At 35.4% G+C, this 20,551-nt stretch overlaps 1 pseudogene; it reads left to right on the plus strand.

Annotated features, from left to right (window-relative positions):
• Positions 1-14,385: 14,385 nt before the first annotated feature.
• LOC142168790 (toMV resistance protein Tm-2(2)-like) lies at positions 14,386-16,474 on the plus strand (annotated as a pseudogene).
• Positions 16,475-20,551: the final 4,077 nt, after the last annotated feature.

Consider the following 20,551-nt stretch of genomic DNA (forward strand, 5'->3'; position numbering starts at 1 on the left):
AGTCACTTTTAGAAACTATTTGCTCCGTCTAATATTAATGCCACTCCGATTTTGTATGTTTGACATTGAGTGGAGCCATGCTCACTGAATAGATACATATAGAGTTCTGCGAAAAGTCGTATTCGGTGAAAGTCGTATGTAAATTACTTGAAGACTCAGAAAGGGAACATGTGGTCAATGGATGCCAACCTACTTTCTCTATATTTCTAGGCTAGTTGTTAACTTACCATAATCTTTTCTTATTTGAGTTTGGAAATGATAACTAAGCAGATTTACACCAGCGTAGTTGTGTCTTATCCATCAAAAAATTAGTTGTCTTATCCATTTCTTTTCGTTTTTTTTCACCTTTAAGTCAATAAATTAAAAAACCCATTAAAAAAATGGTGATGATATTAGTTCCAATACAATCGATCTTTAATTTGAGAACTCGATAGATTGTGTGTGGTAATTGGTATGATGTATTCGTGAAATTAATTAGAAAAAGAAATAATTTTTTGGTGGAGGAATAAATTTTCCATTTAAACCGAATAGTCGGATTGAATGAGTCAAGTAATCTTTAACTTTTAGGAAAAATGACACTGTATAGCCACTGTAAAAATAATAGCCGAAAAAATTTATAAAATTTGTATAGTTTTTGTGTATATATATATATATATATATATATATATATATATATATATATATATATATATACACACACACACACATATTTGTCATATATCTATATCTATATCTATATTATATTAAAAGCACAAATACCCTTAGCAAAATATCGTTCGCCTTTTTTACCCTTTAAAAATAGAGTTCACACTAGACAAAATAGTCCTTTGGTTATTTCTCTAATATTGGTAATATGAATTGTCATTTAATATTTTCTAATATTTAGGAATTCGAGATCAACTAGATTTTGTGTATTAAAATCTTCCTTATTTGAACTATGTAACATATAATTTGTACAAGAAAAATCAAATTATTTTGTAAAGTGTTTCAAAAGCGTCGTTTACATAAACTTTGAAGCACTTTACTGGAGAGTACATTTTTGGTCATAAACTTCTGTGAGCACCTAATTTTTGACTATATTTGAATTTTTATCACCTTTTACTATGTAAATATTTTCAGAAATTTAATACATATTTTTTAGCTTTGTTACATTTTCTTTATATAATAGGGTAAAAATTAATAATAATTTAAAAGTTCAATTATTACTATTAGTATTATTTTTATTTTTATATTTATTTTAAAATAAAATAAATTAAAAAACCGAAAAATTAAATAAATAGGTAAAGTAGGAAAATAGGATGGGAATAAAATTTCGGATGGGAATAAAAAATAGGAAAAGTAGAAATATAGAATTTAAAAAGTAAAAGTAAGTGAAAATTGTTTAATAAAAAAGTAAAAGAAAGTGAAAAATTAAAAAAAATAAAAGTAAAAGAATGTGAAAATTTAAAAAAAATAAAAAGTAAAAGAAATTTGGAATTAAAAAATAAAAGTAAAGGTAGCTGAAAGTTTTTTAAAAAAGAAGTAAAAGTAAGTGAAAATTAAAAAAAGAAAAGTAAAATAAGTGGAAAATAAAAAAAAGAAAAATAAAAAAAGTGAGAATTTAAATATAATAAAAGTAAAAAAGTGAGAAATTAAAAAATAAAAGTAAAGGAAAGTGAAAAATTATTTATTTTTAAAAAGAAAAAAAATGGGAAGTGGGAATTCTTTTTAATTAAAAATAAAAAATAAAAAAATAAGAAAAAATTTTGAAAATTCCGATTTTTTTCCTATAAATAGAAGAGAAATGTGAGGAGAAAAAAAAGAGAGAAGGAGAAAAAAAAGAGAGAGGAGGGAATTGAGAGAAATTTATTTTGTTCTTCTAGGATAAGAGAATTTCTACTCGTGTCATTCTTTCTTCGCCTTTCTTTCGAAAAATCCAGCAAAATACCACAAAATCCATCTTCAAAGCACCCAAAATCGGCCCCAAAAAATACCGTCAAAAGCTAACGCTGAAGTGAAGTCGCGTTAGAGTTCCGTCGTTTGAGGTCCTGGTTAAGCGCTGGTTTTGGATTTTTTCTGTTTTGGAGTTTCTCTTTCACTGTACATGTTGGAAATTTTAGCAATAAAGGTTCATCCTCTCTTTAAACTTCTCTTTGAATTTATCATGTTGGATGTTTATTTGTTAGAATAGAGTCTGCTAGATTACATTGATATAAATGCTCATATGTTTGATTATTTGCATAGTATCTCTGATTAGTTGTTTGAGGTTTATTAAGTAGTATTCTTTCTTAATTTAGTTTGGTTAGTTTATAATTAATTGCTAAGTGGGTCATATGATTTGTTTGCAAATTAATTTTAGGCATTATTAGTCAGTAATGTTAAATGACCCACGTTTTGGATCCAAGGCAAGAAGAATAATTAAATTGTTGGCATGTTCCCAATAAACATGTAAGCTAGCTCTCCTTTATAAATTAATATAACTTCAAATGACTTCCATAATACCTACGACATTCACAATAACCTCCATAATTTAATAGCTTCACAAATAATTTCAAACTAGTTGAGGAAAATAACTTACGAACATTTGTAGTTTGCTTTAGGCGCGTTTAAATAAATCATCGTGACTAAGTGTACGGTTCCCGTGGCATAGTCATGATACATAACCCCAATTCGAGTGCGCGTTTCGCGCAACTCGACCACAACTTGAAATAATAATAAAAATAAACATGTTATAAATCGCGGGTGTATTTCACGTGACGCGATTACCAATATGTACAAAAACAAACGAGTGTGCGACATCGCGACTTGTTCAAATAAAGTTCCATAAATATTAAAAACGATCACAAAGTAAAAATGCACAATAGGTTTTAAACATATAATAAATCAGATAATTATGCCAATTATTAATAGTTGAGCGACCGTGCTAAAACCACGGAACTCGGGAGTGCCTCACACCTTCTCCCGAGTTAACAGAATTCCTTACCCGGTCTTCTGTGTTCGCGGACCGTAAATAGAGTCAAATTTCCTCGATTTGGGATTTAAAATAAACCGGTGACTTGGGACACCATCAATTATTCCAAGTGGCGACTCTAAACTAAATTAAATAATCCCATTTCGATTAATATTACTTTAATTGGAAAAACTCCCCTATCCCCTTAGGAAAAAGGAGGTGTGACAACTTCATCAATTAATTCTAAAAAAAGTTAGGTAATCTTGGTAAAAGTTTTAAGCAATTTCAGTTCCTTTTCTAGGTTTATGAGTTTTTTTTTTTGGTTCTAAGTTATAAAAAGAAATTGAAATTTTGATTCAGGTTTAGGAATATTTCTTTTGAAAAGATTAACCGATTACTTCTTTTATAAGAAAAGGATTAATTCTATATAATTATGTTAGGTAAAAAATTCATTAATTCTTTATAAATATTTTAGGTAAATTTTTCGTGCACGTTAGGTTTACGAATATTTTTTTTGGGTAAAGTTCTCAAGCAATTTTACCTCCTTATAGGTTTAGGAATATGTATGTATTCCTAATATTTAGGTCTTTAAATTTATTAAAATTTTACCGTTTATAAAGCCCCTCATTAACTATATAATGTAAGATGATTATAATTTCTTACAGCTTTTGTTCATAATTCCTTTTTTTGTTACCAAGAGACACAAAAGCATTGTCATTGAATCTTATAGGCATACCCTTCCATATTTTTAGTATTATTTTTTTAACATAAATCCCTGTAGGTATCCAATATGAATTCATAGCCCTTCTTCGTTTTTAAGATTTCTTTTATTTCTTTTAAATTAGAGGTTTTTGTCTTTCTTCATTAAACATAAAAGGTAAATTCAATATTCAAGCTAATTTTGTTTAAACAAATTCAAGCTTAAATCTGATAACTTATAGAAATAGGTCTCGTGGGGAGAAATTTGAATTTGGAACAAGAATTGAGATTGTACAGGCAGTATTATTCACGGAGATAACTGAAGTTTCTCCTCTTCATTAATGGTAAGAACACTCTCTCGCTCTCTTCTTGGTGAATATCACATTTATAATTCATGCTAAATAAAATTATAATATGAAATATTATATACTTTGCCTAATAGAGGAGTTTGAAATCAATTAAAAATTTAGTGACCGTTGGATAAACTTTGTCCTTTCCTTATTGCATTGAGACTATAAACTATAATTTATTTTGCCGATCATATTCGTAGGTTCAAAATCAATGGTTATGCAAGTTACACTAGAGTGCAACTTTGTCTTTCAGGTCCACTTTTGTGTTTTCTGTATTAAGACATGAAGACTGAATTTGACAATTCTAAAAAACGTTTTAATCTTTCTTATGTTCCTACTATTCAAACTGACGTTTCAAATAAACTAAATTTATATATTATTTTGATTTATGTTTTCTATGAATATTTTATTCTCGAATTTTATATTATTAGTTTTCTATCAGTGCTCCTTTCATATTCTTTATTGCTATTAGACCTCAGATTTAGTTTCTCTAAATAGATTGTCTTGATATTACTTGGTATAGGTACTTCTTTCATATTTTTTATTGCTATCTTCAATTTAATTTCTAATATATTGTCTTGCTATGAATTGCTATCAGCACTTCTTCCATCTTCTTTAGCCGAGGGTCTATCAAAAATAGTCTGTCAGCCCTCTCAAGGTAAGGCTGCGTACATCCTATCCTCCCCAGAACGCACTTGTGGGATTTCACTAGGTTGTTGTTGTTGTTAATGAATTTTATACTATTAATATTTGCATTATATATCAATATGGTTTTATGTTCTTCATTTATATTTTTCATTTTCTATAAATTTACTTTGTTGAATTCTTTTGTTCCTTTTACAATTTTAAATCAATTGTTACAATTAAATAGTTGATTAGCTTAAGAAATATTTTTCATAGTTTTTTTGATTAAATATTTTACTTGGTAATTTGCTCTTATTATTATAAAGTAAATGCGTCAATGGTTTAACGATAGAGAGTCATTATTTTTGTTATAGCATTAACTAAATAATTTGATTGTGTAGGACCAACAACATCGTCTATGAAAGAGAAATTAGGTTAGATTCAATAATATACTAACATGTTATTATCTCATATAATAAAGTACCTATAATTATAAATAATATATAACTAACTTAACTCAATTATTTATTATCTTTGCAAGTTTAGAAAATATTCAATTACGACAGTTATTAACCATGTTTATTTTTGTCATTAAAGTGACTGTTATTTTAAGAATCTTATTTTAATGTCATTTGATATTTTACAGAATTAATTTTTTTTTATACAAGTTTTAATTGACTGATGTTGCATGCACGTGCAACGCACGTACACTAAAACTAGTACACAAAAATTATACAAGTTGTATACACTTTTTCGGTTACCAGATATAAATAGTTTCTGGCGCGAGCTAAAAGTGATAATACCCATTTTTCTTACTCAATAACTTCTTGTGTAATTTTATAGGATCGGGAAGAAGTTCCTTATTCCGGGGAATATATATATATATATATATATATATATATATATATATATATATATATATAGTATTGCAGTATTTTCACCACCATCGAGCTATAATCGATGAGCAGGCCCCTATTGGGCAACCTCTGATCAGATGGTAACTTATATACCGAGCCTACTGTGGCCGAGCGCCTATGAGCGAGTCCAGAATGGTCGAGATACAGAGCCTAGTATGGCCGAGCGCCCATGAGCAAACCTACTACGGCATAGCAGTTACACATACCGAGCCATATAGGGCCGGACAACTATTTTACTTACTATATTGAGAGAGATGAGTAAGTATCAGCAGATAAGCATATCTTCAAATTATATTTGACTCCCATGTACTTTCAGTTATTATATTATCAGTTCAATTTCTGATTTTAGTTATCTTGTTGCCTTACATACTCGGTACATTATTTCGTACTGACGTCCCTTTTGCTGGAGACGCTGCATTTCATGCCTGCATGTACTAATAGACAACTGGATAGACCTTCCTAGTAGACAAAGTCAAACACCATCTTGGTTGGTAAGCTCCACTTCCTCGGAGTTACCGGGTCGATAACTTGGAGTCCATTTTATATATACAGGTTTGATGAGTAGGTCGAGACCCTGTCCCGACCATGATACAATACAATTATTTCTAGAGGCTTGTAGACGAGTCATGTACATTTTTTATATCAGTATTGTGGCTTTACCAGCCCTATGTAGATGTTTAGTTTGTTATTGTTGGTTGTACACATTATTTTTATATGATTCAGAATATGGCCTCATCGTCCTAAGTTGAGGGTTACCCTCCAGAGTTCATAGTTACAGAGTGGTACGCTCGGGCCGAGTATGGCATCGGGTGCCAGCCACGCCTCATTAGGTTTGGGGCGTGACAAACTTGATATCAGAGCAATTCTGTCCTATGGAGTCTACAAGCCGTGTCTAGTAGAATCTTGTTTATGGTTGTATTGTGCACCACACTTATAAGCAGGAGGCTACAAGGCATTTAGGACTGTCACTCTTTTTTCTTACTCTAGATCGTGTGGTAGAGCTTAGTTGTAAGAATTCAAACTCCTAAATTTTATCTTATTCGTAATAGAATGATACCTACATCCATAAAGACAGTTGGTAAAAGATTGAATATGGTTGTGGAAGAGCTGAGTCACAGGAACTCGATTTTTCATCATGCTTATGATGAATAAATGTGAGGTATTCATCAGATCATGTGTGTACTAAGATGTATAAGCTTCTTGATAAGAATATTTAAGGCAAGAATATCTATCCACTCGTATGGTAAAAAGGAATAAGAGAATCGGAAGGTAGACACAAGTTTCAGCAAGTAAAAGAAGCAGGTGAAGAAGGGTACGAGGTACCAGTTAATGAAGATTAACCATCTTTACAATTCAGGCAGAAAAATATAAACATTCTGAGTTACTTTCAAAAGTAACAGATATATATATAATTGACCACACCCATCTCAATTATGCCCTATGGGAGCTGACAAATATAGTTTAAGAGAAGGATAGTATACCAGGATCAAGCTAGGGTTAGAGTAACCCAAAATTGTGGATGGATTGTTATCATTAGCTAATATTTTCGAATGATAGTGCAAATGTGGTAATAAATCTCCTTGTGAGACACCTCAATGGTGCACTCTAGAATAGTACATTTAGATATGAAATACAAGAATGCCCGGGAAAAAAAATTAGACGATTGGCACTGGAATCGTAGAGGGAATAAATATTTACCTTTGTATGGATCCCTCCCCTAGTAAATATAGAATGCTAGGCGACCCTAAGAGCCAGCGGATAGATCAAGGGGAGCTAAAAGCGAAAGAATAATGTGTTGAAGTTTTCAGAATAAAGTGATACACAAAAATATTATCCGGAGAATAAGAAGAGAGTAAATGAAACATCGAGTAAGATGTGATATATGGGTGATAACGGTAAATCAAAATATGACAAGATGATAAAGTGTATAGTCAAGTGAAGGAAAAGACAAGAGGTGACAAGCCTTGAGGCAATAAAAGAGTATAAGTCATAAAATCATATTACCATTTCGAGAAATGAGTTGGTGACTCCAACGTGATTACCAGAAGGAAACATTAGACCCCAGAGTAATAAAAAATAGTATGGGCTGGTGAATAAGATAAACTGAACATAAATTAGGGACCGAAGGATTTGATAATAGTCGACATCGTGAGAATTTCAGAGATCACATTCCGGCGATAATAGAATGGACAACAGAAGAAAAACCTTTAAAGGTCATTCAGGAAGACGCTTCCTAAAGTAAGCAATGTGAGCAGAGTTAAGGTTAAGAGATTAAGTGTGCCAGTTACACTAGGTGTCACCTTCGTGCGTAAAAAAAATAAATTCAGTTATCCTTGGTACATAAGGGTTACCGCAAGATGAGTAAGATGTCAGTGAAAATGTGAAAAGACGCTAAAGATGATGAGGTGAAAGGAATGATATTGCATTTATTCAGATCCTACAGATATGATATGATTCTAGAACATTATGCAAACATGACGCTGGGGAGAACCAGTAAGGGTTCCACACTCGATATTATTGATAAATAAGTGCGAGAAACACTTAATACATAAGGAGCCAATGCGAGAGGTAAGTTAAGACAAAGGACATAACCCAAGAGGGGTTACACAGAATATAGATATGAGAATGGACCAACGAGTAGTCTGTAGTTGATTCAGGAAGAGCCTAGTTATGGATAGACAAGAGGCCAGGGATAAATAAATAGATCATGCAAGATAGACGTAGTGAACCCTAACATAGTGAATTCAGTCTAGCAGATATGACGTCGTAACCCTTGAGAAATATTTAGATAGGAGTTGGAGTAATTAAAGGTACTGTATAAATGTTACGAAAATAAGAGAGAGTGCCACTAAGGAGACAATCAATATTTGAGTTCAGAAGTAACTCTACGAGCACAAGGGAACGGAGGTATATAACTAAGGATATTTGTAGGTGAGTAAGAACATCGAAAATTCCTTCGGGTATACAATATAACAAGCTCGTAACTTTACAAGAGCCAGAAGGTCTCCTTAAATACTACAAAGAAAGACCAACTGGGGAAATAAGGAAGAAGGCTTCCACCTAAGCATAGTGACATAAAGAAGCAACGGTCTTGTAACAACAATCTTACTACAATATTGTATGTACTCCATAAGAAAGTGACACATATCGTGGCTAATGAACTGGAAGAAGAAAAAAAAAATCAAAAGCTGATATTTGAGATCATATGAGTTACAAGAAATTCCAGTAATCATGGGCAATGAGATAAGCCATGTATTCATGCAACAAGTGGTAGAACGACCAGGAAAAGTAATTGCTTATGTTTAAAGGCAACTGAGAAAGCACGAAAGGAAATCTATGGTGCTAGCAAGTTAAAGGAAGGTTACGAGTAGTATAAATAGATATGTGTAGGTCGCAAGCTAAAGTATGGTACAATGATAAGGTTTTAGGTAGATGAGAGCAAGGATAAGAAAATATGAGTGAGAATCTGACAATAATAGGTAAGGCATCGGGATTAAGCCTATCAAAATAAGAGAGTTGATGGTTTCCGTAAGTTATAGAAAGAGCAGTATAGCTTGAATTGACTCGGAGGAGTCTAAGACTATGAGCAATTAGAAGAGATGAAATGCTTCCCTGGTAGTAGAATACGGGTGTAATGGTGATAAATAAGAGGATGACGTTTCGGCCTTTGATTGAGTAACAATTTTGAGAAAAAAGGATTTCATGAGTTGCACGGGAATAGAACCCATATGATGAATCATGTTAGGATGCTATGAAATACGGTTATTGAAGTATAATATCATCCCTAGTAGGATCAGGCAAATCACTTCAAATGTTCCCCGATGAGATGTGAGCCTTATTGACAATGTATTATGTAAGAAGTTTCAAGTTATCAATGGTAGATTATGGATCAATATTAAGGTGAATCAACAATGGATGGATAAAAGTTACAAAGTATTCTTAAGATGAACAGTAATGAGGAAGAACTAAAGGACTTAGATTTATACATATAGGATAAGCAGCGAGAGAGTAACCTAGAGTTGGGTAGCAGACCTAGGTAGTAATAAACCAAAGTAAGTGTTATGGTATAGCATGACCTACCTAGTTGTAGTAAATCCATATGGACAGATAACCAAGGATATGATACAAAAAATAGCAATAATGGTACATTCAACAAAGTACCAAGAGGAGAACTTCAGTATATCTATAGATGCTCAGAGGGACATCTTGTCGTAGTCCTATATATGTTCACAAAGTGAGGCCTAGAGATTGGTTAAAAGCTGGAGGAAAATGAGAGAAGAGTTGCATAGGCGCACATACAAGGACAAAGTCGTACAGACTGAATGATAGAAGGTAGCAATAGTTACGAGATTGGAAGAATTCTGACCACGAGTCGTGGCGTGATAAAGAGGCCTAAAGGGGGGAATGCCCTGGCCTTTGGATTTATTCATACAACAGTTGCCTAGATGGAAAATGACAATATTAAACTATTCATAAGAGGCATAGGTTTTGAGAATGATAAGCGCATCAATCAACATTCGAGGACGAATATTTCAAAGGGGGGAATGATGTTACACCCCGTACTTCAGACGTCACTGTCATTATAGGATTAACTAAAGTAAGCTCAAAGAGGACGAAATCCTTCTATAAGGATAAGAAAGGTTTACCGAAGTCTTAAGTAAGTTAAGAAGAATATGAGACTTTCTAATCATGGTTTAAATGAGTTTAAAGTCATGATATGACTATATATGATGTTTGGATATGGAATATAAAGTTTGGGACAAATTGGATTTAAGTTACGGAAAAATCGAGTTAAGCTTTGCCTTGTAACAAGCCGTTTTGAGAAATTAATTCGTAAGTTTAATGATGTCATTTTGGGACATATATTATACCACAATGAAGGTATATGAACCTAGTTTCCAACGGTCCAAACTATTTATTCATACAATATCGGAGTAAAGAAATATGGATTTTTAAAGTAGGGTCGCCAAGTCATGTCGCCGCACTTCGGAGAAACTGGCAGGTTTATAGGCCAGGTTGCGAGGCTGTTTTCTCCCGATATATTAAGAGTTAATGATAGATATTTATATTGAATTAAATTCCCATGTGTCTAATTTCTAACGCTTCAAACCGTTCATCAATACGACATCATTGTAGAGAGATATTTGCATTTTCGCGAGACTGCGCAGGAGGCCCCTATGGGACCCACTTGGTCGGGGCCCGATCTTCACTTATTCTTATCTATTTTTTGTGATGAGCTTTGCTCATTTTTCGTTCTCCTTCCAAAATCACACTCTCCAAAACCTCCCAAACAGCTCCCCAAAGGCTCCAAACGAATTCCAACGGAATACACCATAAACAAACATCAAAAGTTAGCCTAAGTGAAGAAGAGAGTCTCTATGGTGTCGTGATGTGATTAAGGGTGGTTGTAAGATATGAGAAGCTTTGGTTTGAGTTTTTTCAGATTCTTTAAGGTATGTATAATACCCTATTTCTTGGGATTAATATTATCTATGTGTTGGTTATGTTATTGGATAAAGATTACAAGATAACACTTGAAAGGGGAAGAGTTGGTGTGTGTGTGTGTGTGTGTGTGTGTGTGTGTGTATATATATATATATATATATATATATATATATATATATATATATATATATATATATATATATATATATATATATATATATATATGTTGTTATGGCTGGAAAATTCAAGTTGTATCTACTGCCTAAGGTATGTAAATCATGTTCTTGGTTGTGATTAAGGTTAATCATGTGTTGTTTGAGTTGTTTGAGTTAAAATCTTCAAGATAGTAGTTGACATGGCATAAGGAATCATTATCTTTTTTGTTTTGTGGGCTGTGTTGAGGCTATATATATATGGTTGGTTGTGGCTGGAAATTATTATAAATAGTTTGATTATGTTGTGGTTTCTGTTGTTAAGCTTATCTATGTGCTAATTCAGTGGATTGAAGAAGATAACATGAAAAAGAAGAGGTTGACAATAAAGGTTAAGGTGCTAGGCGTGTGGACTATTTTTGAAGATTATTCTTATCATGTTTTGGGATGAAAATGATATGGTAAGCATAAGTATGATGTTATACAAGTTGTAGGCAGATTCATGGAAAATGAATTGAATTAAATTATATTTTTTTGTTAATTGTAAATCAAGCTTGCCGCTCAAAATGGTTGTTGAAGTAATCAGAGAGTTTATTGTGATTTATATTGTTGTTGTTTGGGCTGTTTATTGACTTTTAGTAACTTATGGGATGTAGTAAAAACAGGGGAGGTGCTGTCGGTTTTTTATTATAGAATATTGGTTTTGAAATATGAGAGTTACAATGCTTATATGATGACGACGAAGTCGAGTTACTCATTGTAGATATAAGAAGATCATATTGAGCTTGGTTGATGATTGGAGAGAAGATTGCAAAGGTATGTTAAGGCTAAACCTTTCCTTAAATTTGGCATGATCCCGTAACTACATATGTTTGGAAATGAGACATAAAGAGAAGTTCGTATTCATGAATTTATTCACATTATCCTAGTCTCAGAAGTTACAATGTTCTCCCTTATCGGGACTTAATATTCAGTTTAAGTATTGTTTTCTTCCATTCAAGAGAGCAGAGGGTTTATATATATACAGTATTACAGTATTTTTACATATATATATATATATATATATATATATTATTACAGTATTTTCACCACCATCGAGCTATAATCGATGGGCAGGCCCCTATTGGGCAACCTTTGATCAGATGGTAAGTTATATACCGAGCCTATTGTGGCCGAGCGCCTATGAGCAAGCCCAGGATGGCCGAGATACAGAGCCTAGTATGGCCGAGCGCCCATGAGCAAACCTACTACGGCATAGCAGTTACACATACCGAGCCATATAGGGCCGGACAACTATTTTACTTACTATATTGAGAGAGATGAGTAAGTATCAGCAGGTAAGTATATCTTCAAATTATATTTGACTCCCAGGTACTTTCAGTTATTATATTATCAGTTCAGTTTCAGATTTTAGTTATCTTGTTGCCTTACATACTCGGTACATTATTTCGTACTGACGTCCCTTTTGATGGGGACGCTGCATTTCATGCCTGCATGTACTAATAGACAACTGGATAGACCTTCCTAGTAGACAAAGTCAAACATCAGCTAGGTTGGTAAGCTCCACTTCCTCGGAGTTACCAGGTCGATAACTTGGAGTCCATTTTATATATACAGGTTTGATGAATAGGTCGAGGCCCTGTCCCGGCCATGATACAATTCAGTTATTCCTAGAGGCTTGTAGACGAGTCATGTACATTTTTTATATCAGTATTGTGGCTTTACCAGCCCTATGTAGATGTTTAGTTTGTTATTGTTGGTTGTAGACATTTGTTTTATATGATTCAGAATATGGTCTCATCGGCCTAAGTTGAGGGTTACCCTCCAGAGTTCATAGTTACAGAGTGGTACGCTCGGGCCGAGTATGGCATCGGGTGACAGCCACGCTTCATCAGGTTTGGGGGCGTGACACCCCATCTCCAAACAAAAAAAGAGAAAAAAAGCAACCCCTTACTGAAAATGGTTGTTTCTGCCACCAAAATATTTTTTCTCTGTGATTTGATTTAATTTTGAGTTTTTCTTTTTTCAATTTCTGGTGAGAATGCTTGAATTCATGGTATGAATAATCACTTGCATGTTTACTTTTTTTTTTTTTTTTGTGAAGTGGACTCAAAATAATCAATTGAAATTTATTGGCTTAAATCATGAAACATGGTACTTCAATTTTAGTTCCCCTTCTAAAATTCGATTTCGACAATGGTGTCAGTGAAGGTGCTACTGCTGGTAAAAGAATCTCATAATTTTCATCTGATTTTCTTTATTTTTCTTTAATTTTTCCAATTATTTTATGAAATATTTTAAATTGTGGTGGTTAAGCATTGTACTTTATGTAATATTCTACTAAATAGGCGATAAGGGACTGCTTGGATTTTGAAAAGTGATAGTAAAAGTGAAAAGAAGAAGAGTGTACTGATGGTTTTGGAGAGATTCACCCGTAACGGTGACAGTGGGAATAACATGGCTGATTGAAAATTGTAACCAAACGTAGGTTTGGTTATGTATTTACAGACAAGGAGGAAGGGGTGGTGATGTCCGGTGATGGTGGGTAGAAGATTGAGAAATGGAATAGTGGAAGAGAGAGGACTATTTCAGATTTCTTTTCTTTTTTTTTTTGGAAAAAGGGGATGGATTTACAATTTTTATAAAAAAAATAATATTTTGTAATAAATAATGATGTGGTATTAATTTAGCTGAGGTGGATATGATATGTCTGTCATGTCAAGCGAGTGAGCATGAGAGGTGTTTAAAATTTATGTTTTGATCGAGTTCAAGTATCCGGTTGAAACTTTGTGGAGTAGAGGGACCGGGATGACAAAACTAAACTAGTACAAGTGTTTCTGAGGCTATTCTGCCTATGAAATATGATCATGTTTTGAGGAAAAAAATTCAAAAATTTTCAAGTTCTCAAAAATTGAGAACTTTATCAAATAAAATCCAAGTTTATTTTGGCAAAATCTATGGCCAAACGGGTCCTAAGTGTTTTCAAATAAAATGCATGTTCAAACACAACTTCTAACTTCCATAAATTATTTTTCAACACAACTTCAAAAACTCGTTTTTCAAGTTTCAAACTAAATCTATGTCTAGACGCTAGCTAATATTCCTTAGTGATCTTTGATCAACTTTTTCTCTTCTATTTCGTAACTCAACCTCGCGACATAACATTTGCTTTCTTGTTTAATTAGGTAGTAGCAAGACAACATCTTGCACTCTTCACCTTCAGATTTAGTACCTAGTCTTCTTAGCTACTGAATAAAGAAAGGAAGAAAAAAGATATGGCTGAAATTATTCTTACCGAAGTCATAGACAAATCAGCAGAAATAGCTGGAAATCTACTCTTTGAAGAAGGGAGGGGCTTATATTGGTTAAAAGAAGACAACGATTGGCTCCAGAGAGAAATGAGATCACACATCCGATCATATATAGATGACGCGAAGGCCAAGGCAGTTGAGAAAAACTTTATAAAAGATATTCAAGAACTGGCAAGTGATGTTGAGGACCTCTTAGATGAGTTCCTTCCATAACTTCATGAATCCCACAAGAGCAAAGGCACAGTTGGTTGCCTTAAGAAGATGGTTAGCATCCTTTTTCATGCTTCTTTTGTCCATAAGTTTGCTATGGAGATTGAGAAGATAAAAAGAAGGGTTGCTGAGATTGACCGTATCAGGACCATTTACGGCATCATGGATACAAGTTATAACAACAATAATCAACACGATTACATTCCAATGGATCGGAGAAGTAATTTATTCCTTTATTCTGATGAAACTGAGGTCATTGGTTTGGATGATGACTCCAATATGTTACAAGCAAAACTACTTAATCAAGATAATAGATATGGAGTAATCTCGATTGTTGGCATGTCCGGTTTGGGCAAAACAACTCTTGCCAAGAAACTCTATAGGCAAGTTTGTAATCAATTTGAGTGTTCGGCATTGGTCTATATTTCACAACAGCCAAGAGTGGGAGAAATCTTACTTGACGTAGCAAAACAAGTTGGACTGAGGCCTGAGGGAAGAGATAATGAAAGATAATTTGGAGGACAATCTAAGGTCATTCTTGAAAAGAAAAAGGTATATGTTATACTCCTTGATGACATTTGGAATGTTGAAATTTGGGATGATTTAAAGCTTGTCTTTCCTGAATGTGATTTAAACTCTGGTAGCAAGATAATTATCACATCTTGAAATAGCAATGTAGGCAGATACATCGGAGGGAATAACTCGCTCCACCTGTTGAAACCATTAGATCCCGAGAAAAGCATAGAACTCTTTACAAAGAGGATTTTTCTTTTTGATAATAATTATTGGATGAGTGCTCCACCAAACTTGGAAAACATTGGTAAAGAGATAGTTGGGAAATATGGTGGCATACCACTAGCCATTGTGGTGATTGCAGGCATGCTAAGAGCAAGGGAGAGAACTGAACATGCATGGAATAGGGTACTTGAGACTATGTGTCAAAATATTCAAAATCAATGTGCTAAGATATTGACTCTGAGTTATAATGATTTACCAACTGCATTAAGGCCATGTTTCTTGTATTTTGGCCTTTTTCCTGAAGATCAAGAAATTCCTGCATTTGATTTGATAAATATGTGGCCGGTTGCTGAGAAGTTTATATGCAACAGGTTGAATATATAGCAGAGGATTTATTAAATGATTTGGTTTCAAGAAACCTAATTCAAGTTTCCAAAAGAACATTCCAAGGTAGAATTGCAAGTTGTCGCATGCATACACGATTTACTACATAGTTTGTGCGTCACATTGGCCAAGGAGAGTAATAACTTCCTTCTGACCAAAAACAATATTACATCTGATGATGATATTGTTACTCGACAACGAAGGCTTGTATTCTATTCTGGTGGTGTCAGTGAATTCTTATCTTCATTTTCCATGCCTAAGAAGCTTCGTGCCCTTTTATATATTAGTGAAAACAGTTTCACATCTCTTAATACTCATTTTAACTTCAAGTTATTGCTAGTGTTGTCTATGCATATTCCTATGAGTAGTTCCTGGACGGCTGTTAGTGTTCCAAAAGGAATTGGGAATTTAAGTTGCTTAGGCAAAACTTCAGCGGAAAAATGCCACGTAGTATAGTCAAGCTCAGGAGTTTATTGACCCTAGATATTCAATGGACCAATTGCGGCATCTTCGTCTTTTAAATTTTGTACGTCGGCCATTTTACAAGTCAGGCACATTTTCTTCAAGCAATATGTTGTTGCCTAATCTACAAAACTCTATAATTGGGATGGACGATTACTATATGAAGGCAAGATGGTTGCACCAATTGACCAATAGATATGTATCATATAACAATGTTCAAACAACTATCCAAATTAAAGATACTCAAATTTAGGAACTGCTGGTTTGAATGTGATGAGAGTAAGATAGACCTCTCAACAGGTGCCGATACCTTTCCTCAACTTGAAGAGTTGCACATTATATTGTTGGAAGCGACTCGTGGGATATAACCGTGGATGAGCTGAGCATGCCAAAACTCAAGAAGGTCATAGTCTCTCATGCACCAAATATTAGGCTCTCTAAACCACGTCCGGCAAGCCTTGCAATACATAGACAATATTACTGAACGACAGGTTGGTTTCTTAGCATCTTTTAATTTCTGGCTATTATCATGAAAAGATTGTCGATTTGATTTACACTACAAGAAAACGGACCACTTGCGGAGATTTTATTGAGGAGGTTCTTACTATCTCCACAAATTGTATCAATTTGGGGGGTGTCATTAAGTGACGCAAATAAACATCGACTACCCTAAAAATAAAAAAAAAGAGCGCCTTTATTTCCTCCCACATTCTTTATTTCCCCCCACATTTTCCCCTTTCCCTCTTTTTCCCCAACCCTTCACGCCTTTAACCCCTTTCTCCAGAAACTTCCGCTTTTAACACCCTTCTACTAGTCCCCTCCCCCTACTTTTAGTATACATCCAGTTTTGTAAATCGAAAAACGGATAGAGTTAAATTTATATGCAGCTCTAAGGATACGTGGTATAAATCGGTACAAATTGGGAAAGATAAATAAATGTATATTGAAATTGGTTACAAATGATATGAATGCAAACTGGATGAACTAGTTAGCCTAAGCCTTCAAGTTTAATCACCTCCAAATTAGGTGAAAAACGATTGATGGAAGAAACAATATGACTAAAATACCAAAAGCCAAAAAAGATAGTATTAGCTCTATTTTCTGTATATATTGGAATGAATGTGTATCAATCAATGTTCTCTTACAAATGATAACCACTCTTAATATAGTGGGGGAATCCCATTTTGGGTACAATTAAAAATACATAGTGAGGATTCCATGATAGATTAATTAATTAGTTTTTTTTTTTTATTTCCGCCGAGATTCTCTCCCCAAATGTGATTATAACGGCTCTTTTGTCCCTTGGCTCGATCTCGATCTTGGCCGGTCTTGGTATTGGTCGGTCTCTGGGTCTCAAGCTCGATATTGATTCGAACTCGATATTGATCGGTCTCTGGGTCTCGAGCTCGATATTGATCGGTCTCTGGGTCTCGAGCTCGATATTGATCGGTCTCTAGTTCTCGAGCTCGACAACCCAACTCCACATCACAGCTCGATATTATAATAATGAATCTCGGTCCAACATGCTCCAATCTTGACTAATCACACGAAGGACAAACTCTATTTTGACCGTATACAGATAGTCCATTCGTTTCTCGGAAAGAAGATGGCGAGAAACGATATGATTTTTCAACCTCCGACTAAACGAATACTGATGTATGCGACGATCCCGATAGTGACATATGTGACAAACATCCCGTCAGCCCAGTCACCAAGGTATTAAATGTGCGTCAGTCGATGGTCGGCCACTACCAATTTTGAACCGTCATTACCAAACTATAAATATTCGAACTTTCATCCTTATCTAAACCTTTCACTCAAAAGCTTCTTCCCTGCTCTTGTATCTTCTTTAGAGACTCCCTTTGCCTCATATTTTTTATCGCATACAACCCTAATTTCCATTGTTCATTAAATGGAAAAAACTTCCAAAACGGTGCCGCAAAAAGAGGCCGCTTCTTCATCACGACCAGCCGGTGGTGAGGATGCGGCGGAGCCTCGCCCTAAGGAATTCATTCCGGTAGGGTGTTCGACTGTTAGTGATTTTAAGGTTTAAAAACCTTCTTCGGTATTGGGCCGATGTGAGACGATGTCGAGGTATCAGTGTACAATCACCAAGAAAATTCTCGAGAAAGTAAAACAAGAATGCAACTGGGACGATAAGCACGTGTTAGTCCTATCGCTTGATGAATCAATTACTACTCACGTGGAAGGGTTCCTAAGTGTTTATACTTATCCTTTCACGTTGGGTCCTTTAGACCCTGTCATCGTCGCCTTCTGCAAGAGATACGACGTGACTCTTGGGCAGATCCATCCTTCTTTTTGGAGGATAGTGATTCTTCTTCGATTTTTCTCGAGAAAAATCGAGGGGTGTCTTTTTACCCTCGATCACCTTATGCGCCTTTATAGTCCCTGACTTTATCGAGGAGGGTTAATCAAGCTTGCTCGCCGAGCCACCAAAGTGTCATTCTCGAGTATAGACGAGACTTATGATCGAGGTTGGATGGGCCAATTTGTTCGAGTCAAAACCTCGGACCTGATCCCTGCCGATGACATGCCATTTCCTGAGAAATGGAATATGAACCGTGAGCACTTATTTTCTTTCGTTCGTTTAATTTTGTGGATGCCTTTCATATTCTTGATCCATTTTTTCTTTCTTGTCACAGCTGTGGCTCGGATGCCTGAACCGATTCCGGTTCTTAAACAATGGGCTGAAGGTCTAGTGCTGCAGAGACCGTACTCCGAGCGCTCTTGGGTGAAATTATCAAAGTGTCGATGGGAGGCCCGTAGTCATGTTAATTCTCTTTCTTAATTTGTTTGTCATTTGCTCTTCTTTACTTGCTTAACACCCTTTCCCCCTTTGTAGGGCTTGGGAAAGACGTTGCCATGAGGCCCCCATCTGGAGATGAGGAGGTTCCTATCCTGAAGCAGGTTTAAAAGAAGAGAAAAGATGCACCGAGTTCCCCGGTCTAGGAAAAGAAAAAACCGGCGAAGAAATCTAGCAAGCCAAAGGGGGGCTCCGGTGTCATGCCTTCGGAATCGATCCACCGATTAAGGGATGAGCCCGAAGAAGGAGAAGAGGAATTAACCTATGTATGGGCTACTGTCATGATACAACAATCTTCCAAATCGACGGAGGTGAATGAGGGAACACTGGCCCTAATCCCGGAACAAGGAAATCGAGATTATTCCATCTCGAGCTGAGATGGTTGAAGGGGAGACCGAGGGTAGGACTTCTTGGGTAGCAAAGGATATCTCGAGGGATGAGCTCGAGATAGTTGATATTAGCGGATCCCCCCAGATTTTGAATGTTATGATCCGTGAGGCCAGCATCTTGGAAGGTCGATCCTACGGGGGTATTCAGGAGCCGACTGATATCCACATTTTCTGGATGGGCTCGAGTCAGCTGCCTCAGAGGAGGTTATCGGGTTCGGTGGATTACCGATACCAAATAAAGCATCATGGTCAGGCTCTACCGGGTCTTCATCAGTTCCAAAACTGGTGGACTGATTCCCGGCCCCAAGTGTTGATCCCGATCGTAGGCGGAAGATAGTGCTCTCCGTCCCGGAGGATACCCGAATCGTCTCTCCCCCCGTGGGGATTGCCAGTTACCTTCGGTCCTTGGTGACCGAAGAGGATCAAATAGTGATGAATTCAGTAGGACTCGCCTGCCTTTTCAACGAGGCCCAACATGCTCTGTATCGGATAATTTTCGATGGCATCTCTGCTATTTCCTTCATACTTAGAGTTGTAGATAATTCTAACATTTTTTCCCATATTTGTAGGTTTCGGTGTTTCATCACGAGGATTTTCTCCGAATCCAAGAGGAGCATGAGGCCGAGGTTCGGAACCTTACTGAGAAGAGTGACCCCTACAAACTTCTTAGCGAGAAACTTCAAGCAGATTTGGCAGCAGCTCGGGATAAGCACGAGGATATGGCCGAGTAAGTATTCCTAATTCTTCACGATAGTGAAGATGAATTGGAGATAACCACTAACAATTTGATTCTACAGGTTTGGCAGAGGCTTGAACAGATCGGACGGCTTAATTCACATGTAGATGAGCTAATGGTCGAGGGGGGAAAATTCAAAGAGAATATGGATATCCTCGCCTCCATAAAAGAGGTTGTTCAAGCGCAATTGGAGTTCGTTGAGGCCCAGCTTCGGTCTGCAAAATAAAATGCCTCGATGTAGATCGAGAGGGCTAATGAGCTTTAGAGTCGCTTAGATTTGGCCACTTCCGATAAGACAAGCTTGGTTAATGAACTCGAAGGGCTAGATTTGAAGTGGCCAAGGCTAATAAAAGAGCTGATGCTAAAGTGGCCCAGTTCAGG

This window comes from Nicotiana tabacum, chromosome 14 (genome assembly GCF_000715075.1).
Source record: "Nicotiana tabacum cultivar K326 chromosome 14, ASM71507v2, whole genome shotgun sequence".
Taxonomy (NCBI): Eukaryota; Viridiplantae; Streptophyta; class Magnoliopsida; order Solanales; family Solanaceae; genus Nicotiana; species Nicotiana tabacum.